This window comes from Gracilinanus agilis, chromosome 2 (assembly GCF_016433145.1).
Source record: "Gracilinanus agilis isolate LMUSP501 chromosome 2, AgileGrace, whole genome shotgun sequence".
Taxonomy (NCBI): domain Eukaryota; kingdom Metazoa; phylum Chordata; class Mammalia; order Didelphimorphia; family Didelphidae; genus Gracilinanus; species Gracilinanus agilis.
The window spans coordinates 461,662,104-461,678,162 of NC_058131.1; positions in this window are offsets into that span (position 1 = coordinate 461,662,104).

The following is a 16,059-nucleotide window of genomic DNA, read 5'->3' on the forward strand; positions in this document are numbered from 1 at the left end:
CAGAGATAAGGAAAAAGAACCTACATATACAAAAATATTTTTAGCACCTATTTTTGTAGTGGCAAAGAATTGGAAGCTTGGGAGTTGCCCATCTCTTGGGGAAGAGCTAAACAAGCTGTGGTATATGGTTGTAATGGAATATGATTGTGCCATAAGAAATGATGAACAGGATGAGACACAGAAGTTCCCTCATATCCTAACCTGGCTCAGGACAGGGGACGCCACTGGCTCTGATTGGCTGCAATGGAACAGGAAAAGAGCCTTTACTCTGACTCTCAAACTCTTTGTTATTTTTTTTTAATCCTACCTTCTATTTTAGTATTTGTTCTAAGACTGGAGAGCCAGAAGAGCTAGGCAATTGGAGTTCAGCGATTTGCCCAGAGTCACACAGCTAGGAAGTGTCTGAGGCCAGATTTAAACCCAGGACTTCCCATCTTCAAGTCTGGCTCTCTATCCACTGAGCCACCTAACTGCCTCAACTTCCAAATTCTTAATACTAGAGACATTGCTTTACACATCATGAGAAGAAGGGAATTTTCCTAAGGTTTCTAAAACAAAATTTCCTTTCCTTCCTTAGTTTATTTTCAGAACTGTTTTCTATCTATGTGCATTAGGCTCTGAAGAAAGAACAGGATGTATCTTCCTGCTCACTGCTGTATCTTCAAGCTAGAGATAAAGAAAGATGTCGAAGAGTTACTGGTGTCTTTGCTGCTTATTTAAAAATCTTAAAATATTTAAATTTCTTCCAGCGATAAAAATATTAGGTTGGAGATCATAAGATCTAATTTTGAGCCCTTACTCGACCCCTTGCTAGCTCAGTAATGCTAGAAAAATCACTTAAGCTCTCTAAAAGTCAGTTTTCCAAGTCAAAAAAAATGGGGTTAATCATACTTACACTAGCTACTTAATAAAATTGTTATGAGAAAATCACTTTATAAATTGTATAATACTATACTGATGACATGGTGATTGGTTTGCTGCCAACTCATATAGAGGTTTTGTTTTATTTTGTTTCTTGGAAGAGCATACTGAGACAGAATGGAAGTGCCAGACCTTCTGTTTCTGGGACAACATCTAATTCTAGAATTAAGCCCTATAGGTGGGTTAGAAGTAGGCAGAGCTCCCCCAACCTGAACTCCCCACCTTGACATGCTCTGATAACTAGGTTTTGGACAGATACAATCTCCCCTTACACCATTACTATATGGTTAAAGAGGGTAGTGTTTTCCTCTCCTTGTTAACAGGGAGTCCAGGGGAAGAATAAGGAGTCCCCATTAAAACTTGGCCAAAATCATATAGAGCAAGTTAGTAGCAATTTTAGGGCTCAGGCCTCCTGACCCTGAGTTCAGCCCTCTGATCCCTGTCCTAGATTGACCTTCTTGCACCTCTGAAAAAATAAATGCCCATTATTGTGTAATTTCTAACCACAGGAACGCAAATGATAAGCAAAGTCTCCATAAAATGAAGATAGGTTTATTGTAGGGGGGCCAGTCCCACAACAAAGCCAAACTTCTGGTCAAGACCAAAAGACCCCAAGCTTTGTGAAGGGACTTCTTTTATATCCCAAAGAATATCACAATTTATGAAATAATCCAAGACAGTGATAAAAATGGAGAGATGTGGGTTGGTTGAAGTAATCAGGAAATACTTCTCATTGGTAGAAGAAGCTGGTTGATGATGACTTGAAAGTCACTTAATAGACCAGGGGTTAGTGGGGGAGCCTGAACCCTACTTTCTAAGCCTAATGATGTCAAGGATGATGCTACTAAGATGACCAGGGTAAGGAGGAGTGCCAGGCCACCAAGCAGGGCAAAAGTTTGTAGTGGATAATAGGATGTATACAAAGGTGAAGGAGTGTCACCAGGCTTCTAACCAAGGTAAAAACCTCTGTGTTAATGAGCCCAGTCACAAGTTCAAGACCATGATTGCTGAGGGTGCATGTTATAGCAATTTCGAGGCTAAGGCCCAAATTGAGACCTATTCTAACAATGATTAACTATATTCAAGCAGTTGTCTTCCTTTAAAACTTTTACTAAAATAATCACAAAAATCTTACTAAGATTATCACTTATGCTAACATTATTTAACTATCTTAGAATTACAGTTATGATTATCTAAGTACTAACATTAAAATCTAATCCTCATATTAGGGAGCAGGGGATTTTTCATCCACACCTTGAAGCTGGTAGAATGTCTCTATAAAAATAGCCAGGTCCTTTTAAATACTCCTGCCTCTCATAGGTCTAGGTATGAACATCTGCTGACTTCCCTGGCAAATGCTGTATTTATTCCAAGGAGCAGATTTGGTTTACATCCTGGCTCTGACACTCCTATCAACGTCATCACCTCTATCACAGTGGTAAAGTCTACCTAACTGGCAGATAAGGACTGAACAGGGCGCTACCCAGACTGAGAGTTTAGATGCTGAGTCCAAAGTATCTACATTTGAGAGAAACTGATGGGATATCCCAGTCACTTTTCATTGAAAGTCTCTTTTTGATATCTAACTGAGGCTGTTTCCGTTTGATCTGGTAGACTTGTTCTCCTGTTTTCACATGCTTCTCTCCTAGGAGCCTTAAGACACTGCCACTAATCTGTGGCTGAAGATATAAATGTCGTGAAAACCATGTTGGATTGGGAGACTTGGGTTCAGTAGAGTCACTTAACCTCTCAAGGCTTCGGTTATTTCATCTGTAAAATGGGACTAAGAATATCTGAACTACCTCATAAAAGTATTGTGAGGAAAGTGCTTAAAATACAATAGAAATGTGAGTTGCTGTGTGGTGCCTTGTCTCCATTTGTCCCTCTTTGTCTTAACCAAACCTCTGAGGGTTTAAACCTCAAGAGACAGACAGGGACAAAACAACTTAAAACAAAATCTCACCAGAATAGGAAGGTGATAAACCCATGTAGAAGTATGGCTTATAACTTTGGGAAGCTAAGACAATGTTGAATTACTCATGAGTGGGTGGTACAGACGTGACATGTAGACAAATAGAACAAAGAAGTGGAATCAGGTGGGTGTGGGGAGGTATGTAAGCAGGGACATAACCTGGCAGTCTGGCAGGGCACCCTTGTAGGAATGGCAAAAAGAAGACGAACCACAAAATAAAACCCTGAAATGAAATTTCTTCCAGCCTGGAGTCTGGGAACTGGGAGAGAACCATCAAATATAGTCTTGATCCATAAATAAAGAGTTGAGTGTTTTCTATGAAGCTGAGGCAAGATCAAGAGAAAGTCTTTTCATAGGAACAGGACATGTCTAAACTTTGTACCTTCCCCAAAGTCTCATACAGTACCATATAAGCAGTAGGTGCTTAATTAATCTTTGCTATAAGGAGGTTCTAAGGGGGATCTAAGGGACAAATTGATAATGGGAATGATGCCAAGACGAAGTGGGATCCATATATCTAGAATGGAGTTCTGCCATATGATTCACAGAGATACTGATAGCAGTGGTTATATTATCATCAATTCCAGAAGTTCCTTGGGGAAATAGGTTGGACTTGACCACCAACAATTCAAGGGAAAAAGTGAATTCTGTTCAGCCTGAAGAGGCCAAAAGCAGTGCCTTTCATTCTGACAGCCCCATAATCTTATTTATTCTGTTTCTATCCCCAAATGAAGTGGGTGGTATCTGAATGTCAAAAATGCTGTTATATTATAATAAATGATGAAAGGGATGAATTCAGAAAAATCTGGGAAGACTTGTATGAACTGACACAGTAAAGTGAGTAGAACCAGAATAAAGCATGTAAAGACAATAATACTGTAGAGACAAACAACTGAGAAAGACTTAAGAACTCTGACCAGTGCAGAAGACCAATGATAAACAATGCTACCCACCTCCCATCAGAGAGGTGGTAGATTAAAATATAGAATGAGAAATATTTTTGGACAAGAACAATGTGAGAATTTCTCTTTTTTTGATTATGATTATTTATTACAAGATATTTGTTTTATACTTTTTTTCTATGGGAGAAAAGTAGAAGAGAAAGAAGATAAATGCTATTTAATTGAAAACTAAGTAAAATGGAGAAAGAAAAATACCTTGAGGTAGAGAATGTTTCAGTAGCAGGGAAGGTTTTGGCTGGGATTGGGAGAGCCTTTTCCTTCCCCAAAACTCTTATCTCCCAGTTCAGCTTTGCATTCCAGATTAGAGCAAGAAAAAACAAGTATGCCTGCAGACTGTGTCATGATTATCTTAAACACCTTTAGAATACCCTACTCTGAGCTGAATTTATTTTCATTATAACTTTATGAATATACCTATAATAGCATGAATTATGATGGTGATTATTCTGTTAGGTATTTTTTCTGAGGATGAACAAGGAATATTTTCTCAAATACTGAAGTACTCCAGATTCATATTATCCCCATTTTATTGATCAGAATACTAAGACCCTGGAAGGGTAAGTAAAGAGCAGGAACTAGGAAATTTTGTACCTAGGACTTTGTCCAGGCAGATTGAAACAAAGCATGTTCCCAGCTGGGCCAGTTGGGCTATTGGAGAAGACAGAGATGCCAGGACATATCTAAGGCTGCTACTAGGAAGATTACCATGCTTGAGACCAATAAGAGCAGAGAGCAAGGTGTTACTATAAAGGAATCCATCCCAGTCCATTATCTTGTAGTTTCCTGTTTCAATGAATTGTTCTTGCTGAGTAATTAGGTTAGATGTTTCTACCCTGTTGATGAATTTCAAGTGCTTTTGGAACCCTCTAGATTTAGCACACCGGGGCAAAGTACCCATGGTCCTTCCCTAGTTACTGTTCTGGCTAAGTGACTTGCTACAAATAGAAATAGAGAGTCAATGACAGAACTCTCAATTGAACCCAGAGCGTTGGATTCAATCCAGTTCTCTACCTCTCTAAATCCATATGGTTTTCCTCCCACCTACCTCTCAAGATGATGACCTAGTATATCTTGTGATGACTTCCTGTGTATGTGAAATGTAGTGTACCTTAGCCAAGGTAAGTAATGTCAGTGTATTCAGTCTCCTTGGGTTCTGGCCAAAAGCCTGTGCTGGCAGTGACAGCAGCTTCTTCCCACAGAGCAAGAGAAACAACTATGTCTTTTTTGTTTTGCTTCTTGAAGTTAAGAGTCAGGAACCAAGGACATGCTCTATCCCAGAACAAATATTAGTTCAAAGGGCAATTGTGTGTCTGTGGGCGGCCTCCTCACACACATCTTTAGCTGGAGGGAAGTTTGGCTGAGTCATAGGGCAAAGCAGTCATCTCCAAAAAGGTTTAGGGGTAGGGGGCTAAGCAGGTAAGAGAAAGGAGAGACCAGGGGCCACTAAAACAGAGAGCAGCAAGAGAATTAGGAAAAGAATTAAAAAATTAAAATTAATTAAAGATCTAAGAAAAAAGGGTTCGAATGGTCATGTAGGCTCTCAAATTCTTCAACTCTATGAAGGCTTGGGATTGACTATAGAAATAGCATGGGCATTTAGAAGAGAAAGAAAGGGGGATGAGGAGTTTCACTCAAATTTTTCTGTTATTAATGAATCACTTATGAATTCAACCAAAAGTATTGTGTGTCCACTCTATCCAAAGTGGGGTTAGTCACAAAGGATGTAATAGAGACTGAATAGAGGAACTGTTTTCTTCCATTGGAGAATTTATAATATAGAAGGGGGAACAGGGATGAGGCATGCACCCAAATAACCATATAACAAATTAGAATAGGCTAAGTGCAAAGGATTTATGGAGCAGCTAGGAGGTGCAGTGAATAAAGTGCCAGGTCTGGAGTCAGGAAGACTCATCTTCCTGAGTTTAAATCCCAAACCCCAAATGGGGTCATAAAGAGCAAGACACGACTGAAAAATGACTCAACAAAAGTGCATAGGAAAAGTCAGAGTAGCTTGAGAGATTTGAGGATGGAGAGAGTTCTGTTCCAATTGGGGAAATCATAGAATCATTACTTCATGTATGTGTGTGTGTTACTTCGTGTGTATACACACACAATACAAATAAGAGCCTTCCATGATTTCTCCCAGCTTATTTTTCAGTTGTTTCCAACTCTTCATGACCCCCTTTCCTTGGCAAAGAAATTGTCATTTTCTTCTCTGCTCATATATGTAAATATATGTGTATGTGCACATATAGATGGGTTACACAGTAGATAGAGAAAGAAGACCTGAATTCAAATATGACTTCAGATATATATTAGCTGTGTGACACTGAGCAAGTCACTTACCCTGTTTGCCTCAGTTTCCTGATCTGTAAAATAAGGTGGAAAAGGAAATGACAAACTACTTTAGTATCTCTGCCAAAAAAACCAAATGGGGTCATGAAGAGTCATATGGGTATGAGCACATACATATACATATATACACACACACATAATGTGTGCTATGCGTGTGTGCATTGTGTGTGTCATGTGTGGTACATATATATGTACATATCATGCATGTAATATGTATCATATATAAAGCACCCAAACAGATACATATACTCTCCTTATCTGGGAGACCCCAACCCAATTTATACCCACAGTGGAAGTTTAGGCTTCCAGAAGATAACTAACAAGCCTCCCTCAGGGATGCCCAACCAGTTCCACCAACATAAGCTGACAATTTCCATCAATTAGGTTTCACAAAGTGATATTTCCTGAAAAGGCATATCAAGGAGGATACTCTTTGTAGGACACAAAAATGCCCTTCAGACAAGGGGGCACACTTTCTCCACACATATATAAGGTACTTAAGGAGAATTGTCAAGTTGTGGCATATGATTGTGATGGAATACTATTGTGTTTTTAAGAAATGATGAATAGGTTAGTTTTGGAAAAACATGGAAAGATCTACATGAAAGTATGTAGAGGGAAGCAAGAGAACATTAGACTCAGCAACAGAAATATTGTTTGAAGAATGACTTGTGTATGTCCACCTCCTGATAAATAGAAATAAGCGAGACATTATTCTCTATATATACATATATCTTTTTGTCAAATGATACCTTCTCTTGAAGGAAAGAAAAAGTTAACTGAGTATTTTAATATAACTAATTAATTTTTAAAAATTTTAAAAGAGAGAGTTGCCTCAAACTTAAAGTAACAAAGATAGGTTAAAGAAAACACATAAGTCCAAGATATATCTCTAAATTCTTGGTCAGGGTAATCCTTTTCTTTTTTTGTGGTGTTCTCATGAAATTCCCCTTTGGTGTGGGGCTCTGAGAATCCATAACTTTCTAGAATCTGTAGCGGGTTCTTTTTCCCTATCATTCTTTGAAACTGCCTCCATCCTTGGATAACTCTTTGCATTCACTTCTCTCCTTGGCCATGACAAGTTACTCTGATGTACTCTACTACCACTTCTGGCTGCCAAGGATATATCTGAAAGAATAAACCACAAAGGAAACAAAGATGTGTACACATGGTAGCCAGATAAGAAAGATTAAGTTTCCAGATAAGGAAGCCATTGCTCCTCTCTTACCCTGGAAATAAATGCTAAAGTCTCCTAGAAGGAGAAAGAAATAAAAGGGTAGAAGGAAAATGGTTCTTGGTCAGGGACTATATAAATGAATGGCACTGAAAAAGAAGAATGAGGTAGTGGGAGACAGTGTCGATTAGGAATCTATTCTTATCCAATTGGAAAGAGAAAGGAGACAGAAAGAATAACAATTAAAGTCAAGGAATTTGAGAATGAGTATGGTAATTGGAGGGAAGAATTGAATAAAAGAAGCAAGGTTCAGATTACTATAAGCAAAACAGAAACCAAATATTGACTTAAAAATTATAATTCTATGTAATACTGTCTATGCTGGCCCCCCACTTCCTAAAGGTCAACATATATTAGATCTCATTCTTCCCCTGGGTTTCTATGGTATCCTTATAGGGTATCTAGACTCTATGATTGATTCTAGCTCCCATTGATGGTCTTTCCTCAAGTGTAAGGGAAAGGGTCACCTGTTCCCCAGTTCTAATTAGCCACTAACAGTTAGATTAGCTTTTACAATGGAATATTGACTTCAAATGTATAATAATGAATATAAAAACATACTCCAAATCACACATCTGCCATAATTGCCTTCCTTTCCCCACCCCATACCATCTCAATCTTTGGGAAAGGAAAAGGGATGAAGTTTAGCTTAATTCACATATAGTATAGTTCCACTTCAAAGTCCAAAACATCCCTTGGGCTCTAGTCCCAGGCACCCTGATTTCTCAGTGCTTCCCTATTGAGCTATTTAGCTAGCTGGCTATAATATCCTGCTTAGAATCCTGGCCCCAAGGTGGCCATAGCTTGAATCTACAGGTCCATTGGGGATTACCACCTACACCTAAAACTAAGAATGAATGACATAAAACAGAAACCCACCAAGGCATAGGTATATACCAAGAGAAAAGAGGAAAGGGTGTCCCCTCTTTCTTGGTTCAGCTCATGGTGCCTAGGCTGTAGGTGAACTGAGTATGATCTTCACCTTCTTGAGTACAGTAAGAAAACATATGAAAGACAGAAAGTGAGACTTATCCCAGTTTGACAGTTTTAAAGATGTAGCTTATTCCAGCTATGCAATCAATTTAAGGAGGACACTCCTATCCACTTGCTAGGAGAACTACTATCTTGAGTTATAGGATATCTCCTCACAGAAGCAGAGTGCCTCCATGTTAAAAGATCTGGGCATGCTCCAAACAACCATTTTACACACATGCACACACACACAACACCCATATGGATATGCACACACAAACTCATAAATACATAAGCATTTAATAGAAGGAAATACAAATTACACAATCAAATTACAAATCAGAAGTTTGGATATTTCTCCCTGATTGCTGATTAAATCCAACAGAAAGATAAATAAGAAGGAAGATATATACCTGATGGAAGTACTGAAAAATTAGATTTCACTGACTAGTGCTGACTTCTGAATGGGAATACAGATTTCTCAGCATAACATTACCAAAGTTTATCAAGTGCATGTCTTTAAAGAATGTAAACAAATATTAAAAAGGCAGAAATAATGATCTATCTTCCCCTTTCACACACTGCAACTCAATAAAACTAGTAATGAACAAAGAAAATGTAAGCAAAAGATACAGCCCTAAATAGCAACTAAATGCTATTCTAAATAATAAGTAGTTCAAATAATAAATTATCATCACAATTATATAAAAGATGATGATAACAAAACAATAAACCAAAATTTTTGGGATGCAGCTAAAGCAGTCCACAGAAGAAAACTAATATTTCTGAAGACACACTAACAAAATAGAAAAAGAAAGAATCAATAACCTGAGCATGCAATTTAAAAGGCTGAAAATAAATAAATTAGAAACTCCAAAAAAAGTACAAAAGAAGAAATATTGAAAATTAGAGGAGAAATGGATACTTGAAAATAAAAAGAATGTAGAAATGATGAACAAAAGTAAGTGCTCATTTTTTTACAGAATACTAGCAAAATCAATAAACCATTACCCAACCTGATTAAGAAAAAGAGAGAGGAAAATCAAATGACCAAAATAAAAAATGAACTAGTTGAATTCAAAACAGAGGATAAAAAATAGAATGACCAGAAAGTACTATCCACAATTATATACCAGCAAAATAGAGAATTCAAAGGATATTAATGAATTATTTATGAAATTTGTAAATACTTTAACAAAATAAGAAATTGAGCTCTTAAGTAATCAAATTTTAGGAAAAGAAATTGAGTAAGCCATAAATAAATTGGAGGAAAACAAAACAACAACAATTGAAAAAATACCCCAGGTCCCATGCATTTACAAATTGAATTTTATCCAACTTTAAAGAGCAATTAATACCTATGCAACAAAGTTTATTCTCCAAAAAATAGAAATAGAAAAGAGTCTGTCAAACTCTTTTTATAAAACAGTATGTAGAGACTGGGTCAGATAGTATACCTCATCCAATTGTTTCCCTTTATTCCTATTTTAAGGAACCATGCACTTTGACAACAAATGTGATATCAGAGACCTGGTATGGCTATGAATCTAGGTGAGAAAACAAACAAACAAAAAAACCAACTATCTTCTTACAATAGATTACAGGTTTAGGCATTTGAAGATGATGTTTCCTCTGACTTTGAAAAATGTTGATACATATTTTTCATACTTACATGGTATGACCCATTTTTATACCTTATCCATAGAATATTATTATGCTAATTTCACCATGTCTATGACATCAAAGAAACTAAAATACATCTGTTTTAATTTATAAGGAACTATTTGACAAAATCGGTAGGCATGTCATCCATTATTAAAGAATAATAAAATTCTGGACTCCCCATTTCTCTGGGAAGCTTCTGCAATCAGGCCTTCTGAAAGCTTATCTCTTCTTGCTAGTTGGCTAATGTCATTCAAGCACATTTCCATCTCATGACAGTTCTAAGATCCAGAACCTTGTAGGTCTTGTAGGGGCAGAGACTCCTTCCTGCTTGATAATAAACTTGTCAGATCCTAGGATCAAGAGCAAAAGGAACTTTAGAGATCATCTAGAGAAAGTCCAAACTTTATAAGTTCTATAACTATGCCCCTGTCTCTCTCTCTTTTCTCGTGACTAGGGATTGGTTAGCTAGCTTTTTTTTTTAACTTATTATTAATAAACTTTATAAAATTTAATACTTAGTTATTGTATGTTATTTTTAATCTTTAAATCAGCTAGCAAGTATCTGAGGCCAGATTCAACCCCAAGAACCTACTGTCTCTAGGCTTGGTTCTCAATATACTGAACCACCTTAGATGCTCCCTCATCTTTCTTGAAGTCTGAGCTCATGTGTCACTTCCTCAAAAATTAGTGCCCAGTCTTTATGTCACATGGGGCATAAATGATACTGGCAGGAAGAATCTAAAAAGCATTGCTAAAGCTTATAATGTCTTGAGCAAACAACATCAAACGGCATAGTCTGTGATTTCTTTTCTGTTTTCTATAGAAAAAAAAGTTGTAGAACAGAAAATTGATTTGGGAAGTGAAAAACTGGTTAAGAAGTTGATACCTAAGAATCAAGTGTATTTTTCTGTACTGGTTAGATAGGTGGCACAGCAGATAGAGTGCCAAACCTGGAGTCAGGAAGATTCACCTTCATGAGTTCAAATCCAACCTTGGACACTTATTAGTTGTGTTTGTTTATCACTGTTTGCCACAGTTTCCTCATCTGTAAAATAAGCTGGAGAAGGAAATAGCAAATTTTTTCCCAATTAAATGTAAATGCAATTTTTAATAATAGTTTTCTGGCATTTTGTGATCCATATTCTCTCTCTCTCTCATTCCCCTCTCCCATCACCAAGACGGTAGGTAATATGATACAAGTCCTACTTGTGCAATCATGCAATACATATTTCCATGTTCATCATGATGCAAAAGAAGACACATACCAATTATACAAGAAAAATGTCATGAAGAAATAAAATGAAAGTGGTATATTTCAATCTGCATTCAGACTCCATCGGTTCCTTCTATGATGATAGATAAGCTTTTTCCTCATGAGTCTTTTGGAGTTGTCTTGATTCCATACCTTGCCAATAATGCTTAAATTATTCACAGCTGATCATCAGACAATATTGCTGTTACTGTGTACAGGTACAGTGTTCTCCTGGCTCCATTCATTTCTCTTTGCATCACTTAATATAAGTCTTGCCAGGCTTTTTGGTGATTGTCCTGTTCATTATTTCTTAGGGGCACAATAACATTCCATCACAATCTGGAATACTATTGTGCTCAAAGGAATAATAAACTGGAGTGTGGGAAGCCAATAAGAGAACAGATAAAAATCTGAGACCCCTCTTTTGACACCTCTTATGATCCATACCTTTTCTTATTGGAAAAACATTATAGACTTATTGGAAAGTTTTGAGTCCATAACCAGACCAGAAGCTACTGAGTTAACAATTTCTCTCCTTGACAATTTCTCTCCTTGATAATTAAGAAGCCTGAACCCTAAAAAATATATTACTTAAAGACTTCCGGTTAAGATGGTGGCAGAATAAGGAGCAGCTGCTCAATCTCTCCTAACTGATGCATACAAGACTCCTCAAGGGGACATAAAAACGAACCCAAATGACCAAAGGAACACCACAACGGGGTGCAGCATTGAAGGTACGCAGAATAGGGCCATTTTCACGCTATAAAAGGGTGAAACAGCTCTCACTAAAAAACCACCCCCCACACACACACCAGGCACAGCGCCAAGGCCAAAGCACAAGAGTGAAAGCAGGATTGGGGCAACCAGTAAACCACTAGCAGCCCCAGGGTTTGTACCTGTGAGCTGCCAGACCTGGGACCCCAAGAGACTCGGGGACAATGGACTTTCCCCTGAGGCTCTGCCCCGGGAGTGAATCTCTAAAGCAGGGAATTTCCCCAGGCTTGTGTGGGTGAAAGCGCTGCCCAGGGCGTGAAGGAAAAGCCCTAAAGCAGGGACTTTCCCGAGCCTATGTGGGGGGGTGAAGGCTGGGCCCTGGGAGTGAATTGAGATCTCCAGGGCGGGATAGGACATCGAGTGAGGACCCTGTGCAGACAGGAGCCTGGCTGTGGAAGCAGCCCCTGAAAATGCTGAAGGAGCCTCGGCCAAAGGGGCAGACCAGGGACTACCGGGAGGCCTGACCCCAGGACAAGAAGACCGGAGCCATCTGGAGCTTAGAGGGGGCAGGCAGACCCTGAGTGTGAAGACAAAGCTGAAAAGGGACAGGGCTAACAGTGGCAACACAGAAGAAAAAGATTAGTAAGAAAAATGCTGGAACACTCGACAACTTTTACACAGAGAAAATCCGGACCACAGAGGAGGACAAACAAATAACCAAACCATCCCCCCCCAAAAAATGAAAGCTGGTCACAAGATATTGAAGAGTTCAAACATGAGATGTTGAGGAAGATGGAAGAAATCTGGCAAGAAAATAACAGTTTAAAAGGCAGAATTTCGCAATTGGAAAATGAGGCAAGTCAACTGAAGACCAGAAATGACCAGACTGAAAAGGAAAACCAAAAGATTATAGCCAAAACCCAAAAGATTATAGCCAAAAACCAGTCCTTAAAGGCTAGAATTGAACAATTAGAAACCAATGTGTAAATAGAATTAGCTCGATCCCATTAATAGTCAAGAATCTACTCAACCCAGGCGTGCTAATGATGTCATTCCCACCTCCCTTAGTGGGGAGGGGAGACGAGTTACCCACACGTGACAATAAGTAACAAATCAAGAATAAGGGACTGCCCTTTGGGCAGTCCAAATCAATGTAGAAACTGCCATTTGTCCATTTGAATTAGAGGTGGACCACAGGAAGTGATGAAAGACACTATCCCTTTAAGTAAGTTAGGGAACTTCCTGTGGGGCAGTTGCCGTCTGGAACTGGAGGAAGAAGCATCTCCTGAGACCACAGACAGCTTACACTTTGTATTGTCACGTGGGTAAGTTAGGCTGGCTTCCTTGGCCTAGCTGGGCCAATTCTAAACTCTGCCTATCTGGCTGTTGGGCCTTGTGGCTTACAGCTTCATTTATTTAGACTTCTAACCTCCCTCTTCTCTTTATCCCTACTTACCTTCCTGATTGTAAATAAACTCCTCAACCCGATGCTGACTTGGGTCTGATTTAATTACGGAATCAATCTGAATTGTTGATTCCTGGCGGCCACATAATTTTAATATATAGCTAATAACTAAATTTTAATTCTTACACCAATGATCTCTCAAGACAACAATCACAAATAAAACAAAGCCAAAAGACTGATAAAATAGAAGGAAACATGAAATATCTCAATGACAAAGTGAGAGACCAAGAAAACCGGTCTAGAAGAGACAATTTGAGAATCATTGGTCTTCCAGAAAAGGCAGAAATTAATAGAAACCTGCACTCCATACTTAAAGAAATTATTCAGCAAAATTGCCCTGAAGTTCTACAACATGAGGGCAATATAGACATTGAAAGGATCCATAGAACACCTTCTACACTCGATCCAGATAAGACAACATCATGAAATATAATTGCCAAATTCAAGAGCTTCCAAGTAAAAGAAAAAAAATCTTACAAGAAGCCAGAAAGAAACAATTCAAATATCAAGGAGCACCAATAAGGATCACACAGGATCTGGCAGCCTCCACGCTAAAAGACTGCAAAGCTTGGAATACAATATTGAGAAAGGCAAGAGAGCTGGGCCTTCAGCCACGGATCAACTACCTATTGAAACTGACTATATACTTCCAGGGGAAAGTATGGGCATTCAACAAAATTGAAGATTTCCAAGTTTTTGCACAAAAGAGACCAGGACTAAATGGAAAGTTTGATACCCAACCACAAAAACCAAGAGAAACATGAAAAGGTAAATAAGAAACAGAGGGGAAAGAAAGAAAACTCATAATTTTTTTAAATTGACTCTTTAAGGGCTTAAAAAAGATCTTATTATCTGTAATACTAGGTGGAGAAATGCTATGTATAATTCTCTGTAGTGAACTCTATTCACTATTAATATTCACTATTATAGCAACCAGAAGAATAATTCATAGGGAGAGGAGAGGATACTGAATGGTCTAAGATGACATGGGGGGTGGGAAAGAGGGAGAAACAGTAGGGGACACCAAGAAAAATCTCAGTAAATAAGAAAAATAGGATATTCTATTACACACAAAGAGGGCATGGGAAGGGGAGGGGATAAATACTATCACAAGAAGGAGAGGAAGAGAGCATTAAGAGGTAATAATCAAACCTTACTCTCAGTGTAATCAACCGGGAGAGGGAAGAGTGACTTTATTATCCATTCAGATAAAAAACTTTATCTAACCCTACTGAGAAAGTCAGAAGGGATAAACCTTCTGAGCAGGGGAGTGGGGAGGTCAAAAAAGGGAGGGGAGAAGAAGGGGGAGGGAATTCATTAGGCCTTTAAAAAACAAAAAGAGGGGAATAACAAGGGAGGGGAAAGAAAGGGAAGTCAATCAAGGGAGGGGATAAGGGATACTGGCTCAAAGTAAACCACTGGTTTAAAAAAAAGAAAATAGTGTAAGAAGAAGGGGTGGGTCTAAGGGAGAATACAAAAATGTCAGTGAATGCACAACTGACAATTTTAACTCTGAATGTGAATGGGATGAACTCACTCATAAAATGGAAGCAAATAGCAGAGTGGATCAGAAACCAAAATCCTATCATATGTTGTCTACAAGAAACACATATGAGGCGGGTAGACACACACAAGTTTAAGGTTAAGGGCTTAAGTAAAATCTTTTGGGCGTCAAATGAGAAAAAGAAGGCAGGAGTGGCTATTATTATCTCTGACAAAGCCAAAGTAAAAATAGATATGATTAAAAAAGACAGGGAAGGTCATTACATCCTGATTAAAGGCAGTATAAACAATGAGGAAATAACACTGCTCAATATATATGCACCAAGTGGTATAGCATCCAAATTCATAAAGGAGAAACTGGCAGAGTTCAAGAAGGAAATAGATAGTAAAACCATAATAGTGGGAGATCTAAATATTCCTCTTTCAAATCTAGATAAATCAAACCAAAAAATAAATAAGAAAGAGGTAAGAGACGTGAATGAAGTCCTAGAAAAATTAGATTTAATTGATATGTGGAGAAAAATAAATAGGGACAAAAAGAAATACACCTTCTTTTCAGCTGCACATGGTACATTTACAAAGATTGACCATGTAATAGGGCATAGAATCATTGCAAACAAATGCAAAAGAGCAGATATAATAAATGTAACCTTCTCAGATCATAATGCAATAAAAATAATAATTAGTAAGGGCACCTGGACAGGCGAATCAAAAACCAATTGGAAATTAAACAATATGATTCTCCAAAACCAATTTGTCAAAGAAGAAATCATAGAAACCATCAACAATTTCATTGAAGAGAATGACAATGATGAGACATCCTACCAAACTCTGTGGGATGCAGCCAAGGCAGTACTCAGGGGAAAATTTATATCCTTGAGTGCATATATTAACAAATTAAGGAGGGCAGAGATTAATGAATTGGGTATGCAACTCAAAAAATTAGAAAGCGAGCAAATTAAAAACCCCCAGATGAAAACTAAATTAGAAATACTAAAAATTAAGGGAGAAATTAATAAAATCAAAAGTAAAAGAACTATTGAA